Below are 26,173 nucleotides of genomic sequence, written 5' to 3' on the forward strand. Positions count from 1 at the left end.
GGTTATGGACCCAGCACGCTTCTGCTGCGCCACTGTCATAGATTCAACACACCTGCTCTATCTTTACTTTCTAAAAGTGCACCCGAGATGAAAAGTCTAAACGGTAAACCCAGACGTCACTTTGAGCTCTTGGTCTTTCATAGTACAAATCATCACACGCTACTCTACATGGGCTTGTCTTCAAGATCGTTGTGAACTAAACCTTCTGCTTTTCGAGGCAACTAATTCTTTCGTCGTTAATTCCCAAATCTTCAATGAGAATCAGTGAAACGAAAACCAAACACATCTATACACTCGCGTCCTAGCGTGAAAGAAAAATGATGGAAGCATTTGAGAAATAACAAGAGTAGTCTGAACAGCTCCAGTCTATCAACTGCTCTACAAAGTGATCGCTACTTCCACACCCAGTTTATAACACTGAAAACGACTCAGGAAGCACAGCAAAGTTCTAAAACCAGCGAATGCATCTGCATACATAAAACGTCAATTTTTCAAAAGTAAAATCTTCAGCTTTGAAATATTGTCATCCATTTATTTTAGTTTTTCTCTTTTTTACATAACATGCTTTCAAGAAATAAACTGTCTTGTAATGAAGGCTGCATTAGAAAATGTGCATCTTGTTAAATTAAAATTGGCACATCCCAGTGGGCGAAAGATGTAGAATATACAACTATTAAACGCATACCTTAGATGTATAAATGTGCTCCGTAACTGCTCTAGAATGAAATTCTAATATAAGTCTATCGTTATACGTCAATTATATGTCTATGGTTATATGTTCATTATACGTAAATGGCTGGAATTCTATTATACGGATAAATTTAGAGGACTATTACACATATATATATAGTTAAAGGTCTGTTATACAACAAAGACAGATTTTATAGGTGTAGAAACTAATAAATAAAGCCAATGATTTGTTTTAGAAATTTATTCTGAAAATATACAATTATTCACACCTGAAAAATATATAGTTCAAATTATACATTATATACAATATTGTAATCAACAAATGGCTAATCATCATATAAAACACAACTAATCAACTTCAGTTACAAATTCTAGTAACATGGCAATATATATATAGTAATGACAAACAAACTAATTACATGAACACGCTAATATTTAACTCAAAACCACATTTCGATTCAAATATAAATTTTAAAATTTACAACTTCTATATTTCCGAAAATATATTAATGTAGCACAAACGCTACTTTCTAATAAAGACAGAAAGAAACTGTTTGTTTTGTGTCTCATAGTGATCCTCCTCTCGATCCTAATGAAATGTTTAATATGATCCCTCGAGAAAAAAAAGGAGTCAATTTCCACCTGGAATGATTGATGCCCCATCATTTTGTAATATCCCCGGAAGTTTATACAGTAGAATCCTGGTTCGTTGTTTAAATTCAAGGTAAACAAGACTAAAGAAAGTAAATGGAAACTTGATGTCGAACTGGAATTGAAATCACCCGGAACATTTCACTACATTCAGCAGTACGTGCCAGAGAGTCACACTTGCTATCAGTTCGATAGATAAGTTATTAGAGCAGAGGACTGTAATAGAAACAGTGGGGAATCCTTAGGTCACTGGTTCGACTCCAGCTCGAAAAAAGGTGCTTTTTGTGTACTTCAATCAAACAGTTAAAATAGCCAATCTTATTCACCCAGACGTTGATCAAAAGCTCAGTAAACGACGAAGCAGAGGCTCTTATTCCGAATTCAGCTCACGTCTGATTGTCTTGTTTTGGCCAAGATCTGATCTTTGAATTCAGGGACTACTCTGTCTGCTTTGTACAGTAATTCAAAAGTTGATACAAATGTCATGTTTGTATTGTAGATATAATGGTGTTCTCTGTTTTTAAAGGATAGGTACTTAATTGGCTTTAAGATTTGGTTTTGATTTTGTATCGTTGTATTATTAAGTTTGTGCTTTTTGTGTTTTTAACATATTGTGAACTTATTTTTTAAACAAATGCTTACAAAGGCAAACAAGGCACACATCTGTTTATACCAGCGGTGAATTGTACATTTTTTAAAGTACAAGCTACTGTTCACTTTTGGGAGTATAACAGGTTCGATATAAAGGGGCACAGGGGCGGAGTGGTGGCTCTGTGGCTCAGGATCTGCGCTTGTGACTGGAAGGTTGCTGGTTCAAATCCCGTGGCCGGCAGAGGAATCCTACTCCGTTGGGCCCCTGAGCATGGCCCTTAACCCTAACTGCTCCAGGGGTGCCGTACAATGGCAGACTTTTGCTCTGACCCCAAGCTTCTCTCCCCATCTGTGTCTCCATGGAGAAAAGCTGAGGTATGCGAAAAGACAAATTCCTAATGCAAGAAATTGTATAGGGCTAATAAAGAAACATTATCATTATCATTAAAGTGGCAAAAATATAAAAGTGGAAAATACCCCAGGCTGCGTGTAAAGGGCTCATTGTTTTCTTGTAAAATACGGCGTATTGTGCACGAAATGTTGCAGAAACACAATCTTTAAAGTGATATCTTCCCTTCCTCTCGTGGAATTCACACGATGTGAGCAATTGTTTTTGTTCTTTTTTTCAAGTTGCGATCCCAAGAGCATCAGACACACAGTCTGACAGTAACCAAACCAGGATGGATTCTGCTGGGAGCCGGACTGAGCTCATTCTCACTCCCTGTGCTAAAAACAGAATTAATTCTTCCCCGAACATCGCCTACAGCTGCTAGATGGTGCTCTGCGTCTTACTGCTCCGGCAATTGCTTTGACGAAAGACAGATCACTTGTGTGCTTTTAACCTTCTCGCAGCTACAGGTGAGACTGGCGCTCGCTATATGAAGGCACCCGCTGGTACACATTCTCTAACTTCCACAATCGCGACAGACTTCGCTTTAAAAAAAAAAAGTAGATATAGCCCTGAAAAAAGCATTAGCTTTATCAGTTTTTACATTAATCTATTTTGAATCAAAGTTTGATATTTTTTTATTTTTGATTGCATTTTACATTATAATAATAATAATAATAATCATCATCACTTACACTTATATAGCACTGTTCTGGATACTCCACTCAATGCGCTTTACAGGTAATGGGGATTCCCCTCCACCACCACCATTCTCCTGAATGATCACAGAGAGTCAGAACCTCGGTTTTACGTCTCAGCCGAAGGATTTTTAGCGCGACACACAAACCCTTTGTCTTTTTTAGAGTGATTTTTAAACAGACATAAATGTAGAAAATGTGTTTTTTTTAGTACTGCAATAGCAGGGTCAGTGGCGTAATGAATAACGCGTCAGGCCTCGCGTCAGAAAATTATAGGTTGGCCTGCCGTCTGGCTTGTTGCGTTTATACCACTTACATTCTTTTATATAAATGAACTGCACCTGAAAGCTATAGAAAACACTTTGGGTAAGTTGTCTGCAGCCTCATGCGAATTTCGACAACTTACCCAAAACACTGTACTGTCTGGAGATCAGCTCCAGCTCTGAACTCAATTGCAATGAAAAACCATGCGTAACAAAACTGGAGAACAGCTGAACTTGTGCTCAGGTCGGTGATGAGGGTTCAGAACTGTCGTTGTAATTAGCATGAACTGCACAGGCTCAGAATTAGACCATGTCAATTAGTCTGATCAGTGTAGGACACGTTAATGTAGAATTATTAATAGGTTTATTAGTTAGTTCAGGTTTACCCACCTGAACTAATGTAGAATTATTACTTGGTCTCTTGTTTGTATATAAATGAACATCTCTGACAACTTAATGTTAGTTTTACGATGTAGGTCAGGCGTTGACATATGCGCGAGTATACGAAATGTCTCACTCCTGATTCAACTCATGTTCTATAGGAGATTGGCGATTCCTCCTGTTTCTCGTACAACCATATCAGAACAGAAGCCCGTGTCACCCAGCTGTGATTCAAGATCGACTCGCATCTTTATCCCTTTTTTGTTCGTGATCATTATTTTCTTTAATTATGATCAATATTGAACTTTTTCGAAATGAAATGACAATAATCAAACATGTAGGCAGATTTTTGAAAAGTATTCGGAATTGACAGGGTGCCCCTTTGGAACAGTCGTCAGAAAATGTGAGAAACTGAAAGTTATGTAAGCTCTCACACAAAGCATTGAAGATTGGAATCTGAGTGTAAAAAAGCTACCCGTCTTCCAGTGATAGGCAGGGATACACACCATGACTCGAATAGACTCAGCGAACTTTAACACCTATGATATTACGAATGCTTTGCATGTGTCGAATTTCAAGAAGGAACTACTACAACAGTTGTGGACATAATTCAACACCACCGGCAAAGTCCAATGCCGGCAACTTCTGAGAAAATAATGTTCACTCATGGAATTTGGTCTTTGAATGGCTGGCGGGAAAATTAATTTATACTCCTGTTGCACCCTCAGCTGAAACATGTTAATATAACAACGCAGATTTGTTGGAGAACCTGACAAGAATTATTGGGTTAGCACTGTATGTATTCTTGTATATTTACTTTAATTTTAATATAAATGTAAACATGCATGCTGTATAATCTATTGTAATTTTAAAATATGTTAGCTGAGGATGCGAGGAGGGCTATTATACCTTGTGAAACACGCAAGGAACTGTAAAAAAGGCTGGTATTTGAAAAAAAATTGGCAATCATAAGAAAACCACAATTTATGTGGTATTATCATCAATATCCTTCAAAATCTACGTTCAAATGAAGGATTTGAAGAAACTATGAAAAAAGCAACTGTAGTAGCAGAGGATTTTGATTTTTGCTCTTCAAGTCAGTAGATCACTGTAGAGTTGCACCCCTATAAACAGCACAAAGGATGAAACCCACCTCCTTCGTTATTGCTGGTTGTGCCGGTGAAAGTAGCGTTTGTGCTATTGAAAGCATCTCGGAAGATAAAGGTGCAGTCACTTCCACATGATATCATTAGATCCAACGACAAGAGCTGAAGCCCCCGGCATTTCCCAAGCCAGCAATGTGAGGAAGCTAAGCATGGGAAGGTAGCGTGGCCGAGCGGTCTAAGGCGCTGGATTTAGGCTCCAGTCTCTCTGGGGGTGTGGGTTTGAATCCCACTGCTGCCAAATGTTAATGTTTTAAGACCTGCAATACGATCAGTAAAAGTGCTTTTTGTTAGGCTGCGTAGGTGTTTAGAGATAGACTTTCTAAAAGACAGGCTGTCAGCTTAACATCAAGGCAGAAAAAATATTTTGTTTTCTCTACAGAAATTCTCTTTGGCACGTTCAGCTTTATGTAGGGAACAACGTCTGCCGAGATCACTTTTCTGGCAGTGCACATGATAGTATACCGGCAAGTACATTTACTGTAATATTGGCTGTGGTGTTGAGCTGCTTTTGTCTGTGAAACTTTTAATTCTTCACGCCGAATCGTTGGCAGGGGTAAAGCTTATTAAATCTTTGAACATAGCGCTCCATCAGAAATACTTTGTTTGTGCTCAAAAGAGATCAGAGGATTAACTTCATGAATTCACATAGCATACCTTACAGGAAAGATTTAAAAGGGCAATTGATTGTGCTTCCTGATGTTGTTCCTGTGGTTTCTTTGGGTACAAAGGTGAATGTTCTTTGACGTTCTGCTAGAGTATGCACTGGGTGGGCTTTATCAATTAGCTCGGTGTAGCGGCGAGGCTTATTAATAAGGCAGAATTAAGTGTTTCTGAGCTTTCCCAAATTAGGCCTCATCGCTCTGTTCATCTCTGTGGTGCAGCCACAGAGAAACTATTCATGCAGGCTGATTTAAGGTTTCCTTTGATAAGGTTTCCTAGGACAGCTCCCAAAGGGGGATGCACTTAGCTAAGCCTGGCTATCATGATCAATGGTCATCCATTGGCGCCTATCTGTCTAGGGAGTGCCAGATGGACATCTGGACTGCATTCCTAAGTGTCAGGAGTATGTGACTCATATCTCACCTTGATCAACCAATCAGGGACTGGTAGGGCCGAGTAACCCACATGGGACTCTGATGCCCATGGAACTTTCAGCCAATCAATGAGCTGAAGTTCCTCCAGGTAAAAACAGGCAACACAGAGAGCCTGAGAGATTCAGGAAGATTCTGGGGAGGGTTCTGTGGACTTTTCTAAAGGGAATTCAAAGGAGAATTCCAGGGCAGGACGGCCCAGGAGCAGAAGGCTCCCAAGGGCAGGACATTCTCGCAGCGCGCCTCCTGACCATCCTGAGACTCAGCCTGGACACCAACCGAACGGCCAGTGTGTCCGAGTGCCAGAACTTTCCTTTGTTCTAAGAGTCTAGAGCGGAGGTTGGCAGAGAGTAACCAGAGGATCCACCCGAGGTTAGCACCAGCAGCAGGCCTCGTGAACAGGTCAGAACTGTGGACAGCTGAATCACTATTCAGAACTAGCTCTTCATCGGGAACAAACCGGTCCTTTTCCTGACTTGCTGGGATCCACAGTCATCTTTTCTCCTGTGCACAAACTTTGCTAGTTAAAGCCAACACTAACTAGCCGGTCAGTGAGCATCAGCAGCGCACCGTCGCAAGCTGCACAGCACAGTCTGGCACCTAGCCAGAGAGCGTGGATTGGATAGCAACAGCCTACAACATTTTTTTTGTGCCCGCAGGAGATCTGAATCCCCAGAGATTGGATGAGTATTCAACTTCAATGCATTACAACTCGAGAATTCAATTGTTATTCCAACCAGTTAATATCAATTTAATTCCTAAGAGTTATGTACTTGTTTTGAGTATCCAATGTAGAAGTTATAACCAAGTGCATTTACGAAACGGTCTAAATGAATTATATACTGAACGTATGTCCTCTTGATATATGTAACTCTTTGTAACTGACTGAATATATACCTTTTGTATTCTGATAACCCTCTCGATAAGATCTGTTAGGTTTATATGCATATTCTATGTATTAATAAATGTATCCTCGTGTATTAGTACCTGTGTGTGTGTGTTTTTTCCTGTGCTGTCTTTTAAAACATATAAGATCACGAGTTTACAGATTTCTCCAAATAACAACTATACATTTTAACCCAGCGGTTAGCATTCTTTCAATCCAATAGTTTTACTCTGGGTAAAAAGCAGCGCAATATACAGAGAGATGATATTCAAATATTTCAACGTTCTTATTGGATTACCTGTATGGAGATATCACTCAGAATTCCTAATATGATTTTGAGTTCAGTTTTGCTTTACTACTTTCAGAGTCTTTTATTGACCTTGCTGAAGCAGAGAAGTGACATAATCACAAATGCGACCTACCTGTGCTGCTGTTTCTGGTTAATAATGCTTATTGCGAGGAAAAAAAAAAAACAGCTCCTTGCATTAAGAGCAAGAGCAACCAACGCGCTCTCTTGTTGAGTTGGGTTTTTTCCGTGGTGCTCTTCCTCAGATACAAAGTTATTTGGGGAGCAAAGACCTCTGAGAAGGAGCTTGAATCCGTCAAGAACTCAGAAATTCTAATATCGCACTACCGTCTTGTGTACAGAGATCTGCTTCTTCCTTTTTGAGTGTTTTGGTGTTTAAGAGCACGCTTCCTATCTCGAATGAAAGTTTCAGGAGATGTGTTACCTGATCACACATCTGTGCCGTAGGGGATGTAGCTTAGTGGTAAAGTGCGTGCTTTTCATGGATGAAGTCCTGAGTTCACTCCCTGGCATCTCCAGATGTCTTATGTTATTGTGCTCTCATCGCAATCTTCTGTTGAGTGAAAACTCTTTGCTCCTGTTCATAGAGAGCCAGGTTTACACAATTAAATTCAGTCACACACGAAGTGCTACAGTCTTGCTCTGCTGTTTTAAATGTACCTCCAAAGCATTTCGTTCTGTTAACTACCAAATGATTTGAACTAATTGAACGTCATATTCAGGAAATCCAGAGAAGGTCATCAGACTTTTAGTGGCTGTTGAAGAAAACACCTGTTGAATCTCACCAGGGATTTCTTGAGAGATCATTCAGCGAGCAAGTCCTCCCTCTGGACTCCAAACATTTTGGGTTAAACTGTTATTCACATACTCTAACGAAGAGAAACGTTAGTGTCTTCCGGTGTGTGAGCCCATTTCTCAAAAAAAAAAAGTTATATAAATTTAATTGTTCTACTTTTTAGGCTTGCATAGTCTTATTAATATTTCAGTTAAATATTTTTTTTCTGTAGTAACATCAGTTGATATTAATATTAGTCCTGATTTATAATTTTTTGTCATGGTTGATCTTAAATAATTTTGTAATTAGTTTCAGTTTTGAAAAATCATGCAGAGAAGCTACCAAAACTGGTAATGTTCATATAATGTGTAATGCAATAGCAGCATTTTGGGTTGAAAACAAAAAGTATATCTTGGTATGAATCCTAACACTTCATAGGCAGCGTTCTAGGACTTCTCGCTTCAGATAAAGTTGTCAATACATCATAGATTTCTACTCAATCAATATCAGCAGTGTTATCGCTACCGAAAGCTAAATATAGATCCTGGCAATACTTCATGAGATCTTCGTAAGAAAATCCAAAATACTACGGAAGGAATCAAATTTATATGTTTCTTTGGATCGAGAAGATGATCATTATGAGACTCAAAACATGCCTGTCTTTTCTTTTTTCGAGGACAAATGGATTATTGAGGTGTAAAGATGGGTTCAAAACCAAAATCACCTGCTATCGCTGCTGTTTCTTCAAATCCTTCAACTGATCATCGACATAGAGAAATAATATTATACAATTGTGGTTTTCTGTTAATTGCCAATTTGACTGTAATTACATCTTCGTTTACAGATGTCTTGCATGTACAGATGCAGCCATTCAAAATGTGTGGGCGATACCGCATTATTTTGCGGTACGCTGTACGCAGTCTACCGCAAGCTACCGGTAAATACCGCGAGTTACCGTAAATTCTCCTATAATACGACAAGCAAAATAATAGTATCCGGAATTTCCGCAAGGTGGAGCTAATAAAGCTCAACCTCTCATGTTTGAGCTGTGGCCATCAAAGTCTTTAACGAAGATATTACTAATAGTACTAATAATGAATGACCTTGGACAAGCTGTAAGTGTAAACTCAAAGTATTGCCCTGGTCAACATTCTTTTTTTCATTGACCGTCTTTGTAAAAGTAACACCACAGCATTTCGCAATCACGCATTTGTTTCCAATCATGCAAAGTACAGTAATTTTTGAGAATCGATTCACCATGCCTTTCACATGCTCATAAAAGAGATTGATTTAGGAACATAAACATATTACTGTATGAAAACTGTACTGTATACAGTATGTATATGTATATTTAATGTCTTAACTGTGCCCGTTTACGTATTGAATATTCATATCTAATTTTATCACTGAAGGGAAATCTTAGTAGCTGAGCATAAAAAGAATAGGAGCATACTGCAACGCGTGTGAAGGCCATAAACGATATTAATTTTGGAACATAAACATACAGTATATGGTTGGTCTCAGTACTTTAAAGAAAACATACAGGAAACATGGTTTCATTATGACCAGAATCGGTCTTGAGATATTTTTAACTTGATTTACAGTATTTGAGAGGTATGTCTTAACACCGATACTACAGTGCTTAAGTACTGCTCACGTATATGTTTCTAGGTTTATATTATGCATTTCATACGGTCAAATTACTTTTGAGCAACTAATAAGAAGCGCAAAATGGTATGCGTTTTACTTTCGTTTTGTGCTGGGACCCGTGGATTGATTAGAGATATCAAGTACATACAAGTCATTTTTTAAATGTTGTAGTTCGTCTTGAAAAAATGTTACGAGTACATCATCTATCAACAATTACACAGGTTCTGTTTCCATATTGCGGATTTTGGTTACATGATATTATTTTCTAGATTTCACATTGTGAATATATGATTTGGGCAAACAGACCCGCAAAGAAGTACATTATGGGTTGTTGGTTTTTTTTTGCAGTTTTATCTAGAACAAGCGATGCTTAAACCTTTGTCTGATTCTTGTGAAACTATCCACATGACAGTTACAGTACCTAGGAGTTGATTTCAGTGATGCCACTGATGGGATGTTTCTAAAAATCCATCCTCTGTAAAACGTCTTCTCTAGTTTTATGTATGTTTTATGCATATGTATTTGCTAATGAAGCTGTGTGTTCTGAGCCTGGATCTCTACATTTCTGTATGAACCAGCTTAGAGGGCTAAAGACAGCTTGTGTTTAAATTGAGTGTAAGGCAATTTATGCTTCTAAAGTCATGGTCAGCATTTATTATTGTACTGTGCTGTAAACTTGTTCTGTGCCTAGTCGCATTATTTTATAGCGTTTTTATAGCATTATCAAATCCGGTGGCGCTGTGTGTTAGTTTCCTGACTCCCATGTCACATGGTCTGTGATTGAAACCTGTGAAACCGGTATAATTCGTCACAGCCAGCACTCCGGCAGAGAGGGAGTTGTACTCGTAAAGTAGAAGCAGGCGAGATTTCCAGCGAAAGACACCTCCCCCTTCTTCAGGTGTGAGGGTCTTCTGGTCAGAATGAAACGCTAAAATGTAATGTAGGCTCTGAATGGGTTCAGTTATGATTTGGGCTTGATTAAGGTCGCTGCCTTTCATCTAAAACCCTACTTGAATCCTTCTAAACTAAAAATCAGTGTTAGTGAGTTCTAAATAAAGAGGTATCCAGGTAACAGTGAAACGGGCGGACAGTCTGGGGAGATCGCCCGTTTTCCATGTAAATAGTTCCCTGGTTCCGCACCCCTTAGTGTTTCTCTCGCTCTCTCTTGGGTCACCTGATCATTAGCTCGAAAGATTTCAGTGCCTTGTGTATATTCTAATGGTAGTGGGGGCAGGGTGTGTGGGAACAGGTTTGGTTGAAATTGCATTGGAGATCTATGTTCTTCACACCTGAAACATTTTCTCTGAAAGCATTTTCTTCGCAGTTTAACTGATCTTGTTACAGCATGTTACAGTTTACTATTGTTAACCATATTAATTTTAAGTGCTTAATGTAAAATCTTGTAAAAATATATTTTCATTGTTCAAATATACATTAAGTCTGACTATCATATAATAAGTTAAATACAAAACTAAAGAAAAAATAGGGTTAAATATAATTCAAAATATTTTTCTAACAATGTTTACTGTTAATGAATAATAAAATGTATTAACTAAGGAGTAGGATGGCACAGTTGTTAGTATGTTTTTTGTTTTGTTTCTTTTTCATAAATACAACAGTAGTACCTGATGTCTCAGTGGCTTTCAAAATTAAATTATGCATGCAAACCTGTGAACTAGAAAGATAACTAAGATATCCATCCATTTATAATGGTGGCGAAGTGGTTAGCATTGCTTTCATGCAGCACTGGGGTCCTAGGTTCAATTCCTGCCATCCTGTGTGTGTGGGGTTTACATGTTCTCTCTGGGTTACATGGTTTTTCTCCATATGTGTGATATGACTCCCTCTCGCACTCCAAAACATACTGGTAAGTTAATTGGTTTATGGGAAAACTGGCCCTGGTGTGTGTGTGTTTGTGTCTGTCTGTCCTGTGATGGACTGGCGCTATGTCCAGAGTGTATTCTGCCTTGTGTCCGTTGCTTACTGGGATAGGCTCCAAATCCTCTGTACTGGATAAAGAGATTAGAAATGGAAGTAAAGGCACTGTGTGGATGGAACTATACACAGTGTTAGAAACCCACTATGAAATGGCAGCATCTCACTGAGAATAAAATATTTTATAGTGCTGGTTTAAGGAAACAGCCTTTCCACCTCTCTTGCACATCAGTATCCATACCTAGTTATTTAAACAAATTGCCTCTAATTATAAACATCTTAAAATGCTGGCTCTGTGGATCCGCATCAGCTATGTTTGCCCATTCCTTCAATTCATGTACATCCAACACACAGTTCAATGCCAGCAACTACACATAATCTAAAATACAAATCCTTATTTCAGTATCTATATAAACATATAGTCTGTTAACTTCATCATCTTCATTAAAAGTATGCCTAACCCCATTAGGAAGTCTTCTTGTTATAAGTGTATTCCTCAGCTTTCCCCAAATTATCTTCTTCTTGCCAACATCTCTAGTCTTTTATCCTGCAATAACTCAGCCAACACTTAAATCTCCAAAAGCTGCTTGTGTTAATTTCTTTAAATCACAAATATCATTTGTAAATACTGGCCATGTAATACTCTGCATTGTGGAATAATAGTTTATTTTAAATGGAACTAGAGAAACTAAGAACTAGAGAAATCAAGAAAGGCTTTTTTTCTAGAATTAATAAATGCACATCCTGTTCACTGGGGAAATTAAATCCACACTGAGCAATCTTCAATATGTTCAGAATATGACAGCAAGAATCCTATCAGGGATGCATTACACCTGTTTTCAAGTCCTTGCACTGGTTACCTATCAGATTTCGAGTCAACTTCAAAATCCTTATCCTCCTTATATACTGTCCAATAATTGATGACCGAATTATTGTACTTGACATGACTTCATTCAGTCTTTCCTGAACGTCTATGACAGGCAGAGAGAGTGCTGTTTCTGGTGCGATCTTTTGCAGCTGACATTTCACTGTTTTAAACGAACAAGAAATTAGATTGCTCATAAATCAGTTATTCTATATAAACACAGTGTAATTGCCCTCCGAAAATCCTCTTTTTCTTGTTCGTTTTAGAGACCTTGATCGAAACTGATTTTAGATGTCAGAAAGGATTTATTTTCTCTGTATTTCCTACATTGCTTTGTCGAGATTTTAACTTTATATCTAACTTTATATCTAGGCTCAGATTTCAACTATTAATCGTACAGTAATTAATAGCAGTAAATACTGATGTTTTGCACCCTCTTACCACAAAAATATATGTTTTGTAGTTGGGATTAACTTTATTTCGTACGCGTAGCTACTCCGATTCGGACACCGAACAGTTAAAGATGGCGGCAAATCAGATACCCAGAGAGGGGGGGGGGGGGGCGTCTTCTCGCCTCCATAACTAAAATGCCAAATAGGAGTGGCTTAAGCGACATACACAGTCGTGTAACTGACAGTTTGAGGTAGCCTATCGTGTAAATTTCGCTTTGTTGCTGATAGGTTAAGCTTTCGAAACTCTGCCCCAAAGTCATGTGACTGATTTTTCGCCCTGTTTCGTTGGTTAAACGCAATGATCACAAGCACCACCATGGTAACTGGGATGTGTAGTTTTTAATTCCATTTGAATTATAACTGTACGTACTGTCTTCATATTTGGCCAGGGCTTTAAAGAGAAGGCGCGCCAAAAAATTTCGGTGCCGTCGTCTCCATTTTAAAGGTACCCCCGTGCTGGAAGAATTTGACCTCGGAACGTTTGCCCGGAGTAGTTATAGTGGACATAAAAACAAGAGTTCGCTGGCATTATATCCTAGAAGACACAGACCGGCGCCAGACCGGTAAATGCTTGATGAACTAGGGATTGGACAGTTTCCAAGTACTTGTACAATCGATGGAAATGTTCAAATAAATGTGCAAAAGAAATAAACAAAATAATCATTTATTTCTTTATCATATTGGCTAGCTAATGTCCTCTCTTTGCTAGTTAGTGGCTGTGTTTCTGCGTTGGGTAGCAATGGGTGACTGTTCTCAGGCGGAAGATGTAAACAGCTTAATTTTCGTGTTAAATAATTTTTAAAAATTAAAATTCATTCTATACAGCAATCACATATTTGGGTACCGTTTCATAAAACTTTCATGCTTAAGATGTTTAGGGAGAAATGGAAGACTGGTGTGTATTTTTTCTTTAAACTATCAAGAGCAGCCATACACAGTACAGTTTATGTACATACAGTAATGTTTATGTTCCTAAATTAATATTGTTTATGACCTTCAGATGCGTTATGCGCCTCTTCTTTTTATGCTCAGCTACTAAAATTTCCCTTTAGTGGTAAAATTCCATATAAATATTCAAAACTAAGCAGATTGAAATGTGCACAGTAAAGACATTAAATGATTAAATCTTTTCACTACCAACCAATGCACCACGAGTGCCCCTGTCGGTCATTTTGGCCAGCCAATCACTTGCCCTGCGGTGCCCTATGGTGCCCTGCGGGTTGGTTACTGTACCACGAGTTTTTACCGCTCATTTTGAATGGCTGCATCTGTATCACAAGGTATAATAGTCGTCGTGCGTCCTCAGTTAAAATGTACAACAAAAGTACAACATTTATGGTTAAATCCATATTAAAATGAAGGTAAATATACCAAGATATTAAAATACAATTGTACAGTCCTAACTTAATAATGCCTGTGAAGTTTTCCAACAAATCCGAACTGTAATTTTGAAATATTATAGCTGAGAATGAAAAGAGAGTACAAAGATCAAATTCAATGAGTGAAAATGCACCAGTAGTTCTCTAAAGTGAGTTTCTTCCCTGAAATGACTTGCTTGCAAAAGCACCAAGCAGCCTTGAACGGATCGCGGAATCAAATATACAGTACAGATGGATTCAGAGTGTGCTTTCCAACTTTTGTGCAACATTTACCTTTGATAGGGTGGAGTTGTCTTCACAATCTGGGTTAAATAAAAAGGAGTGACGTCAGCGTTAAACAGCTTTCCTTCTTGGAGAACAACGGTTGTGTTCCATATTTCTAATTATTTTGGTTTCAAGATCGCAATTTAGTGTGAAACATAAAAGCCAGCTGGATAAGCTTTATTAATTTCCCTCATGGGATCAATAAAGTATCTACAGCAGTGGTTCTCAAACTTTTTGGACCAAGTACCACCCCTAATCCAACCAAAGCATCCAAGTACCACCTACAAGTCATCATCTCATAGGAACCCCAGAAATTCTCAATGACCAACATGAGTGTACGTGCACATACTCACACATACATATAATAAATATTATAATAATGAACTTTATTTGATATAGCGCCTTTAAAGGTGGCTTCTCAAAGTATTTTACAGAAAAAAAACATTAACAACAACTAATAAAAAAGCACCATTTCAGTGAGAGGGGTGAGCCTATTTAGTTGAGCAAAGGAGATGTGAATTAATTTTTCAAGCCTTGATACAATTCACAACAGAGTCTAATAGATATTAAATCGTCAGGCATTTTCTTGACGGCAAAGGTCTCGCGGTGGATGTTGTAATGCGTACATTAATTTCTGGAGCAACCTCTCTAATTCGTGCAACTGCACCGTTATGTCGGCTTGTCATTGCTCTAGCACTGTCTGTACAAACTCAGACGCATTTTATCAAGTCGAGGCCATTCTCTTCGATAAATTCATTCAGAAGCTGAAATATGTGCTCTCCTGTAGTTCCTGTTGGTAGCGGTTTACAGAACAGAAAGTCTTCATGGGACATACCCTCAAACTCGTATCTAACGTAAACAAGCAAATTGGCCAAATCGACTACAGACTCAACTAATTGCAGTGAAAAACATCTGCTCATCTTAACGCGCTCTATCAGTGTACTTTTGATATAATCCTTCATTTCAATAATTCTATGAATGACTGTGTCTTTCAGGGGGAGGGGGGCAGCAGGTCGAGCTGTTTAGCAGCTTTTTCTCCACACATAATACGTGTCAGCTCTTTTGCCAACAGTAAATAAGGTTCTTCAAAAATAGTGTAGCTTACCTGCTTAAGCAATCCGAAAGCTTGCATTTTTCCGCGTTTCTGTTTTTATTTCTGTATTTATTTAAAGTTTTTATTTCATGCGCATGGGAGCGAAACACAGAGACGCTCGGTGTATTTTTCTCAAATTCGAACAGTTCTTAAATATTTTTCTGTTATCACGCTTTCGTGTGCTCACAAGATTACCGGTGTTCGTAGCACATATTTCTATGCATTGCTGTGTTTAGAACGTTGGCATAGTTCCAAAATCACGCACATTCTTCGTTCTCCCTATTTGCTGGAGATGCAGTAGCTTTTTTTAAATACAATTGGTCACTTGCATCCGTAGCACGCATTCCTATAGAGTGGTATAGAATTACAGAGTATCTCTTGTGTCCACTGAAGTATTAGCGCATACTGTATCGTAGTACGTAGGCTGCGTATTTGACACGTATTAAAATACAAAATATGAAAACCCATCCCGATTTTTCAGTGCACACTACACAGTTCCAGGGTCATTTGGCGTACCACCTGGTGGCACTCCACGTACCACTGCCGGTACGCGTACCACAGTTTGAGAACCACTGATCTACAGTATCTATAAATCTCTTACACGTCATTTACAATGGCTTTTCAACTAATAGCCCGTGCAGGGATCAAACCCTAACTGTTGGTACAGTACGAGTTGCGTAAGGCTCTGTAATGCGCAGATGAGAAACTAACCTCTACTTCTTCATTATATACACAGTGAGCTATATATGCAAGCTTACTGCCCCCTGCGGGCTCTGTATTTGATTGCGGTACAAGACCGGCCATGGAGATAAAGTGAGACGGGTGTGTACATTAAAAGGCTCATAGTGTCCCTGGGAGGGCTCAAACCACCACCCTTTTGGTTAACAACCGAACCACAAAGACTCATGTACAGCTTAACACTTCTCGGTCTCAGTGAAAGTGATACTCCGTAAAATTTCCAGAGATTCATTTATTTTTAAAGGAAAATCACCAACAGCGGCCGAGATCTACTGGAGTTTTTTCATTCTATACTGCGATTTCTGAAGGGTACTCTGTGAAAATATGAGTTTTGACGAGAAGGGATGGACATATAAGGTCAAAAGGCTTGGGGAATTGAGCTTTAAGGTGAAGACTGCGGGTTCAGTAGCAGCAGAACCTGATCAGTATCAGTTGACTCCGATATACTTTGAAAATGAACTTGGGGATTTAGAGTCAGACGTGCTACGGTTGCACCATGGGGTACTTAAGTTAAAAAAATAGGGAAAAAAAATCAGTGTTCCTGGATCTGTAATTGAGAACAACACCTGCACAAGAGCTGTGCAGGAAGAATAAAATGTGGTCTGGGATGAAGAGACTCTCTTCGGAAGAGCGGCGCTCTTCACAGGAGATTTTTTTTTTTGAAGTTGATTTGTCTCCTTTGGGAAATTCAAAGGTGCTGATAGCCATGGCGCAAAGGTAGCATATCTGACTCCAGATCAGAAGGCTGCATGTTCAAATTACATTGAGGTCTGCTTTTCGTTTTTCAGGTTCTGCTCGTCCTAAACACAGAATTCACACCATGTAGTTGAGTTCTATCTGTACACCACATAGATAATCTAAACAAAATAGAGCCCTACTGGACATACAGTTAGGATCTCACACAGCGAATACCCTTAAACACAAGAGAGAAGGCACAGTTCACATCTGCGAAACATCACATCCGTCTTTAGAGACAGCTACATCAGAGAATGGAATCCCGGAAGTTTCAAATAACTTATTTTAATACAGGTTCAAGCAAACCTAAAAGTTAGGGAGTTTCCGGACACTTTTGTTTTATTAAAAAGTGTCTGAAGCCTGAAAATGTAATTTGAAAAAAAAAAAAACGCTATTGGACATTAGCAGGTACTTTTTGTAACGATTTGCTATTTTATGCTGAAAAACAAAGGAAACAGACCCAATGTTTGCTTTCAGGTGCGGTTCATTACATAATAGACATCTATTACTGAGGAGCTTGAATAAAATTTACACGAGCCAGGTAGAAGTCGAACCTACAATCTTATGATCCAAAATCAGATGCGTTATTTATTAAACTGCTGGTATTTCACATAACCGGAAATCCCCCATAGTGTGCTCACCGGGGTAAAGTTAGCTCGAAGTTCGAAAACGATTTTGGCACGCCTGTAGCGCTTTCACGAAACCTCTTAGAGTTGCGAGAATGCTTGTTTTGTGTATAAAATACATTGTGGATGCTTTCTCAGCCTTTACTTTGTCGTTTTTATGACATTTTTTTGACCAAGCACGAATATTCTTTTGTCCATATCTTCGCGATGGAAGCACAGAACGCCGTCAAACCAAATGCATTTTAAAGACCACGACTTGTGGATATTTCCACACCCTTTACATCAAACTATCAGTGAGCTAATTATCTTTTTTAAAACCTCCGGTTTTTCATCGATGCGTAATTACGCACGAACTGGAACCCGGGGGACCGCTGTGTGCACACGTTCACAAAGCGAGAAATACTGTTCAATACGGCTTCATGCGAAAAACCCGTATATGACCATAGGAAGCAGAACAGCGCAGTCTCCCATTACCCAGACTGTAAGCACGGGAATAAAGCTTTGTTTGATTTCTGAAACCCTTCCTTTACGCCCTGTTTTCATTCAGGTAAGGGTCAACTATATTGAAAATACTACTGACAGCAGGAAGATTAAAATATTCTTTACTCAGCAGCTTATTAAAAACAGCTCCCATGATGTTCAAACCGATTTTTTACACAGAACACTGACACAGCTTTGTGTTCTGAATCTCTTTTTCTCTTGCTTTTATTTAATGTGACACAATGCACTGGGATAGGGGTATTCTGTTCACAAACCAATAGCATTTGAACCACAGCACCCACAATGCTGCAGGTAAGTGTTTTGCACACTAAGCAGGTCATCTGACTATTCCCAGCTCTGTTTTGGGTTATGGAACCTTTATTTTTTTATGATTTTCTGAAGATAACACTACAGGTAACACACTGGGATGGGTGGGTCGTCTTCATGGCTCAATAGCATTTCAAATACAGCACCCACTCTGCTGAAACCAAGTGTTTTACACACCAGACAGGCCCCCAAACCTCATACAACCTTGCTGTGGCTGTGGCCCCTTTCTTTAATTTTTTATGATTTTCTGAAGATTACACTACAGGTAATACACTGGGACAGGTGGGTCGTCTTCATGGCTCAATAGCATTTCAAATACAGCACCCACTCTACTGAAACCAAGTGTTTTACACACCAGACAGGCCCCCGAACCTCGTACAACCTTGCTGTGGCTGTGGCCCCTTTCTTTAATTTTTTATGATTTTCTGAAGATTACACTACAGGTAATACACTGGGACAGGTGGGTCGACTTCATGGCTCAATAGCATTTCAAATACAACAGCCACACTGCTGAAACCAAGTGTTTTACACACCAGACAGCCCCCAGAACCTTATACAACCTTGCTGTGGTTGTGGCCCCTTTCTTTATTTTTTTTATGAGTTTTTCAATATGGCACCATTAGACAGGCGGTACATGGGGATAGTACATCGTGCTCTTCACGAGTCAATAGCTCTTCAAGCACAACAGCCACAGTGCTGCAACCAGGTGTTTTACACACCAGACAGCTCCCCTAACCTTATACAACCTCGCTTTGAGTTGTTTAACATTTCTTTCAAATCACTTGGGTTCATCAATCATTTGATCATTTTTCAGCGTGGAATAAACCTATTACTTGTTCCTTGGAGATTACCATCTGCTGATAAGATATGATCGCTATATTGACCATATACAATTTCTTGCATAAGGAATTCATATTTTGCATACACCGATCCCCCCGGAGTCCCAAGTGATTCTGGTTTTGGAAAGCTAAAGGACAATGAGCTTCACGATACCAGGGGGACAGTGGGTGGTCAAGTCTCCCCTAAACAATGGATCTTGTCAGATTATGATGTCAGTGCATTTAATAATGTTGTTGAACTCTCTTTAGCCCAAATACAGAGGAGCCCAGACCCAGAATGTTACACATACTGACAGAGAGTGATCTCATTATGTGTGTTTGGATTTTAACAACTATTTTTATTGTTTGCTAGAACCAAAACAATCTATGTTAGACATTTTCATCTTCAGCCAAAAATACAAACCTGTGTACGTAGTGTGGTGCAGGTTCTTGTCCCATTCTGCTCTTGGTCCAGGTTGGAGGGTTGCACCGATTCTGAGTCTTGTTAGCTGGTATGGATGGGTTTGGGGGTGTTGATACCAGAGTGGTCCAGGAGGGGGATTCAGGTGTCTCGGGGGCATTCTTGTTTTTCTATGAGTTCAGGTTGATTCTGTTGGTTCTGTCATGAATCTCCCTCACGCAGGCAAGCGCTCCCGCATTCCCTCGAGCTCTCCCCATACCAAACGTGCACATGTCAATCAGTCCTCTACTTAAACCCTCATTTGTCCCCCGGTCATTGCTCATGATTGAGATTTTCTCCCGGAGCTTACCTACTAACTACGCCTTTGCCTTACTATGACTTCTCCCCTGGACCTCGACCCCGCTTTTCCGACAACCGCTTTAGCCACTCGATTTTGTACCTTCACCTGTTTTATGCTTTCTCGGATCCTGCCTACCGACGCAACTTCTACGCCTTCCCGGACTCCGACCCCTGCCAGTCCCTCGACTACGCCTTCGCCTGTCGATTCTGTGCCTACGCCTGTACTACGCCTTCCTGGACTCAGGCCCCTGCCTGTTTACTCCGACTACGCCTGCGTCTTGCGCCAACCCTACCAAGGGCACCGCATTGGATCCCTATCCTCAGCAGTCAGCCCCTGCGTGACAGGTTCTGAATGTCTTGGCTACATCCGTTTGTGTGTATAGATGAAAAAGCTATTGAAGAGCACCCCCACACCCCCCACCCGTCTCGGTGGAAGTTGCCATATTCAAAAAATCCTAAAAAGATAATTAAAGTTGCACACAACAAAGCATGACTGTGAAAGGTCAGGAGGCCTGCCTAGTGAGCACAACACTTGATTACAGTAAAAAAAAAACATTAAAAAATAAAGAAATGTTCCACAACTCAAAGCGAGGTTGTATAAGGTTAGGGGAAATGTCTGGTGTAAAACACCTGGTTGCAGCACTGTGGCTGTTGTGCTTGAAGAGCTATTGACTCATGAATAGCACCCCCCAATCCCCATGTACCGCCTGTCTAATGGTGCCATATTGAAAAACTAAAATTCTTATTAAAAAAATAAATAAAGGGGCCACAACCACAGAAAGGTTGTATAAGTTTAGGGGACCTGTGTGGTGTGTAAAACACTTGGTTTCAGCAGTGTGGTTGTTGTATTTGAAATGCTATTGAGCCATGAAGACTACCCACCTATGGCACTATATTACCTGTAGTGTTATCTTCAGAAAATCATTACAAAATAGAGAAAGGGGCCACAGCCACAGCAAGGTTGTATGAGGTTCGGGGGCCTGTCTGGTGTGTAAAACACTTGGTTTCAGCAGTGTGGGTGCTGTATTTGAAATGCTATTGAGCCATGAAGAAGACCCACCTACCCCAGTGTGTCACCTGTAGTGTTATCTTCAGAAAATCATAAAAAAAGAAAGGTTCCATAACCCAAAACAAAGCTGGGAATAGTCAGAGGACCTGCTTAGTGTGCAAAACACTTGCAGCATTGTGGGTGCTGTGGTTTAAATGCTATTGGTTTGTGAACAGAATACCCCTATCCCAGTGCATTGTGCCATATTAAATAAAAGCATGAGAAAAAGAGATTCAGAATGCAAAGCTGTGTCAGTGTTCTGTGTAAAAAGTCGGTATGAACATCATGGGAGCTGTTTTTAATAAGCTGCTGAGTAAAGAATATTTTAATCTTCCTGCTGTCAGTAGTATTGTGAATATAGTTGACCCTTACCTGAATGAAAACAGGACGTAAAGGAAGAGTTTCAGAAATCAAACATTCCCGTGCTTACAGTCTGGGTAATTGGAGACCGCGCTGTTCTGCTTCCTATGGTCATATACGGGTTTTTCGCATGAAGCCGTATTGAACAGTATTTCTCGCTTTGTGAACGTGTGCACACAGCGGTCCCCCGGGTTCCAGTTCGTGCGTAATTACGCATCGATGAAAAACCGGAGGTTTAAAAAAAGATAATTAGCTCACCGATAGTTTGATGTAAAGGCTGTGGAAATATCCACAAGTCGTGGTCTTTAAAATGCTTTTGGTTTGAAGGCGTTCTGTGCTTCCATTGCGGAGATATGGACAAAAGAATATTCGTGCTTGGTCAAAAAAATGTCATAAAACCGAGAAAGTAAAGGCTGAGAAATCATCCACAATGTATTTTATACACAAAGCAAGTGTTTTTGTAACTCTAAGAGATTTCGTGAAAGCGCTACAGGCGTGCCAAAATCGTTTTCGAACTTCAAGCTAACTTTACCCCGGTTAAAAATGAGCGTTAAAAACCCGCGGTACAGTAACCAACCCGCAGGGCACCGCGGTAAGTGATTGGCTGGCCAAAATGACCGACAGGGGCACTCGTGGTGCATTGGTTGGTAGTGAAAAGATTTAATCATTTAATGTCTTTACTGTGCACGTTTCAATCCACTTAGTTTTGAATATTTATATGGAATTTTACCACTAAAGGGAAATTTTAGTAGCTGAGCATAAAAAGAAGAGGAGCATAACGCATCTGAAGGTCATAAACGATATTAATTTAGGAACATAAACATTACTGTATGTACATAAACTGTACTGTGTATGGCTGCTCTTGATAGTTTAAAGAAAAAATACACACCAGTCTTCCATTTCTCCCTAAACATTTTAAGCATGAAAGTTTTATGAAACGGTACCCAAATATGTGATTGCTGTATAGAATGAATTTTAATTTTTTAAAATTATTTAACACAAAAATTAAGCTGTTTACATCTTCCGCCTGAGAACAGTCACCCATTGCTACCCAACGCAGAAACACAGCCACTAACTAGCAAAGAGAGGACATTAGCTAGCCAATATGATAAAGAAATAAATGATTATTTTGTTTATTTCTTTTGCACGTTTATTTGAACATTTCCATCGATTGTACAAGCACTTGGAAACTGTCCAATCCCTAGTTCATCAAGCATTTACCGGTCTGGCGCCGGTCTGTGTCTTCTAGGATATAATGCCAGCGAACTCTTGTTTTTATGTCCACTATAACTACGCTGGGCAAACGTTCCGAGGTCAAATTCTTCCAGCACGGGGGTACCTTTAAAATGGAGACGACGGCACCGAAATTTTTTGGCGCGCCTTCTCTTTAAAGCCCTGGCCAAATATGAAGACAGTACGTACGGTTATAATTCAAATGGAATTAAAAACTACACATCCCAGTTACCATGGTGGTGCTTGTGATCATTGCGTTTAACCAACGAAACAGGGCGAAAAATCAGTCACAGGACTTTGGGGCAGAGTTTCGAAAGCTTAACCTATCAACAACAAAGCGAAATTTACACGATAGGCTACCTCAAACTGTCAGTTACACGACTGTGTATGTCGCTTAAGCCACTCCTATTTGGCATTTTAGTTATGGAGGCGAGAAGACGCCCCCCCCTCTCTCTGGGTGTCTGATTTGCCGCCATCTTTAACTGTTCGATATCCGAATCGGAGTAGCTACGCGTACGAAATAAAGTTAATCCCAACTACAAAACATATATTTTTGTGGTAAGAGGGCGCAAAACATCAGTATTTACTGCTATTAATTACTGTACGATTTATAGTTGAAATCTGAGCCTAGATATAAAGTTAGATATAAAGTTAAAATCTCGACAAAGCAATGTAGGAAATACAGAGAAAATAAATCCTTTCTGACATCTAAAATCAGTTTCGATCAAGGTCTCTAAAACGAACAAGAAAAAGAGGATTTTCGGAGGGCAATTACACTGTGTTTATATAGAATAACTGATTTATGAGCAATCTAATTTCTTGTTCGTTTAAAACAGTGAAATGTCAGCTGCAAAAGATCGCACCAGAAACAGCACTCTCTCTGCCTGTCATAGACGTTCAGGAAAGGCTGAATGAAGTCATGTCAAGTACAATAATTCGGTCATCAATAATAACAGTTGTAGGACAGTATATAAGGAGGATAAGGATTTTGAAGTTGACTCGAAATCTGATAGGTAACCAGTGCAAGGACTTGAAAACAGGTATAATGCATTCCTGATAGGATTCTTGCTGTCATATTCTGAACATATCGAAGATTGCTCAGTGTGGATTTAATTTCCCCAGTGAACAGGATGTGCATTTATTAATTCTAGAAAAAAAGCCTTTCTTGATTTCTCTAGTTCTTAGTTTCTCTAGTTCCCTTTAAAATAAACTATTATTCCACAATGCAGAGTATTACATGGCCAGTATCTACACATGATATTTGTGAGTTAAAGAAATTAACACAAGCAGCTTATGGAGATTTAAGTGTTGGCTGAGTTATTGCAGGATAAAAGACTAGAGATGTTGGCAAGAGGAAGATAATTTGGGGAAAGCTGAGGAATACACTTATAACAGGAACACTTCCTAATGGGGTTAGGCATACTTTTGATGAAGATGAAGTTAACAGACTATATGTTTACATAGATACTGAAATAAGGATTGTATTTTAGATTATGTGTACTTGCTGGCATTGAACTGTGTGTTGGATGCACATGAATTGAAGGAATGGGCAAACATAGCTGATGCGGATCCACAGAGCCAGCATATTAAGATGTTTATAATTAGAGGCAATTTGTTTAAATAACTAGGTATGGATACTGATGTGCAAGAGAGGTGGAAAGGCTGTTTCCTTAAGCCAGCACTATAAGATATTTTATTCTCAGTGAGATGCTGCCATTTCATAGTGGGTTTCTAACACTGTGTATAGTTCCATCCACACAGTGCCTTTACTTCCATCCATTTCTAATCTCTTTATCCAGTACAGAGGATTTGGAGCCTATCCCAGTAAGCAACGGACACAAGGCAGAATACACCCTGGACATAGCGCCAGTCCATCACAGGACAGACAGACACAAACACACACACCAGGGCCAGTTTTCCCATAAACCAATTAACTTACCAGTATGTTTTGGAGTGCGAGAGGGAGTCATATCACACATATGGAGAAAAAACATGTAACCCAGAGAGAACATGTAAACCCCACACACACAGGATGGCAGGAATTGAACCTAGGACCCCAGTACTGCAAGATAGCAATGCTAACCACTTCGCCACCATTATAAATGGATGGATATCTTAGTTATCTTTCTAGTTCACAGGTTTGCATGCATAATTTAATTTTGAAAGCCACTGAGACATCAGGTACTACTGTTGTATTTATGAAAAAGAAACAAAACAAAAAACATACAAACAACTGTGCCATCCTACTCCTTAGTTAATACATTTTATTATTCATTAACAGTAAACATTGTTAGCAAAATATTTTGAATTATATTTAACCCTATTTTTTCTTTAGTTTTGTATTTAACTTATTATATGATAGTCAGACTTAATGTATATTTGAACAATGAAAATATATTTTTACAAGATGCGGGGGAAAGTGCAACAGCTTATTACAGTGCTAAATTTAATATTATTGATTGCTAATAGTTTATGCTAACACCTAACTTTCTTAATTAGATGTATTTAAAACAGTGAACTAAGTGTAACATAATATTCAGAAATACAATCGAAAATAGTTTTGTGGTGTTTGTATGGATGAAACGTTTCTAAAATGTATAACGTAACAAAATTAAAGACGATTAAAATCTGTAATCTTTCCACTTGTAATGTCATTAGACAGAACAACACGTTTCTGGTTTGTTTTAATTAGCTAGTATTAGTTAGTAGTTAGTAGTTTTAATTTAATTAGTATTGCAATTCGCACTGATTCCCTTGCGAAGATATGGACTTAAGAATATTCGTGCCTGGTCAAAAAATGGCATTAAGCACTTAAAATTAATATGGTTAATAATAGTAAACTGTAACATGCTGTAACAAGATCGGTTAAACTGCGAAGAAAATGCTTTCAGAGAAAATGTTTCAGGTGTGAAGAACATAGATCTCCAATGCAATTTCAACCAAACCTGTTCCCACACACCCTGCCCCCACTACCATTAGAATATACACAAAGCACTGAAATCTTTCGAGCTAATGATCAGGTGACCCGAGAGAGAGCGAGAGAAACACCAAGGGGTGCGGAACCAGGGAACTATTTACATGGAAAACGGGCGATCTCCCCAGACTGTCCGCCCGTTTCACTGTTACCTGGATACCTCTTTATTTAGAACTCACTAACACTGATTTTTAGTTTAGAAGGATTCAAGTAGGGTTTTAGATGAAAGGCAGCGACCTTAATCAAGCCCAAATCATAATTGAACCCATTCAGAGCCTACATTACATTTTAGCGTTTCATTCTGAGCAGAAGACCCTCACACCTGAAGAAGGCTTGCGTTTTCTCTCTTCTCTTTTAAGCATGTGTACAATGTGTAATACAATTACAATGTGTAATTACAATGCTGTAATACAATTTGAATCGTATGAGGGTGTATTATTAGGGGGAGGTGTCTTTCGCTGGAAATCTCGCCTTCTTCTACTTTAAGAGTACAACCCCCTCTCTGCCTGAGTGCTGGCTGTGACGAATTAAACCGGTTTCACAGGTTTC

The 26,173-nt window shown here is 39.2% G+C and overlaps 1 non-coding gene and 1 pseudogene across 1 annotated transcript; one reads left to right on the forward strand and one right to left on the reverse strand.

The window, feature by feature from the left end:
• Positions 1-26,173, reverse strand: part of LOC138242774 (zinc finger and SCAN domain-containing protein 2-like) — a 587,776-nt pseudogene that overhangs the window by 499,115 nt on the left and 62,488 nt on the right.
• On the forward strand, positions 4,985-5,066 carry trnal-uag (transfer RNA leucine (anticodon UAG)). Its single transcript has one exon. It is a non-coding gene; the product is annotated as a tRNA-Leu (tRNA).

Source organism: Lepisosteus oculatus, chromosome 14 (genome assembly GCF_040954835.1).
Source record: "Lepisosteus oculatus isolate fLepOcu1 chromosome 14, fLepOcu1.hap2, whole genome shotgun sequence".
In the NCBI taxonomy this organism is placed as follows: domain Eukaryota; kingdom Metazoa; phylum Chordata; class Actinopteri; order Semionotiformes; family Lepisosteidae; genus Lepisosteus; species Lepisosteus oculatus.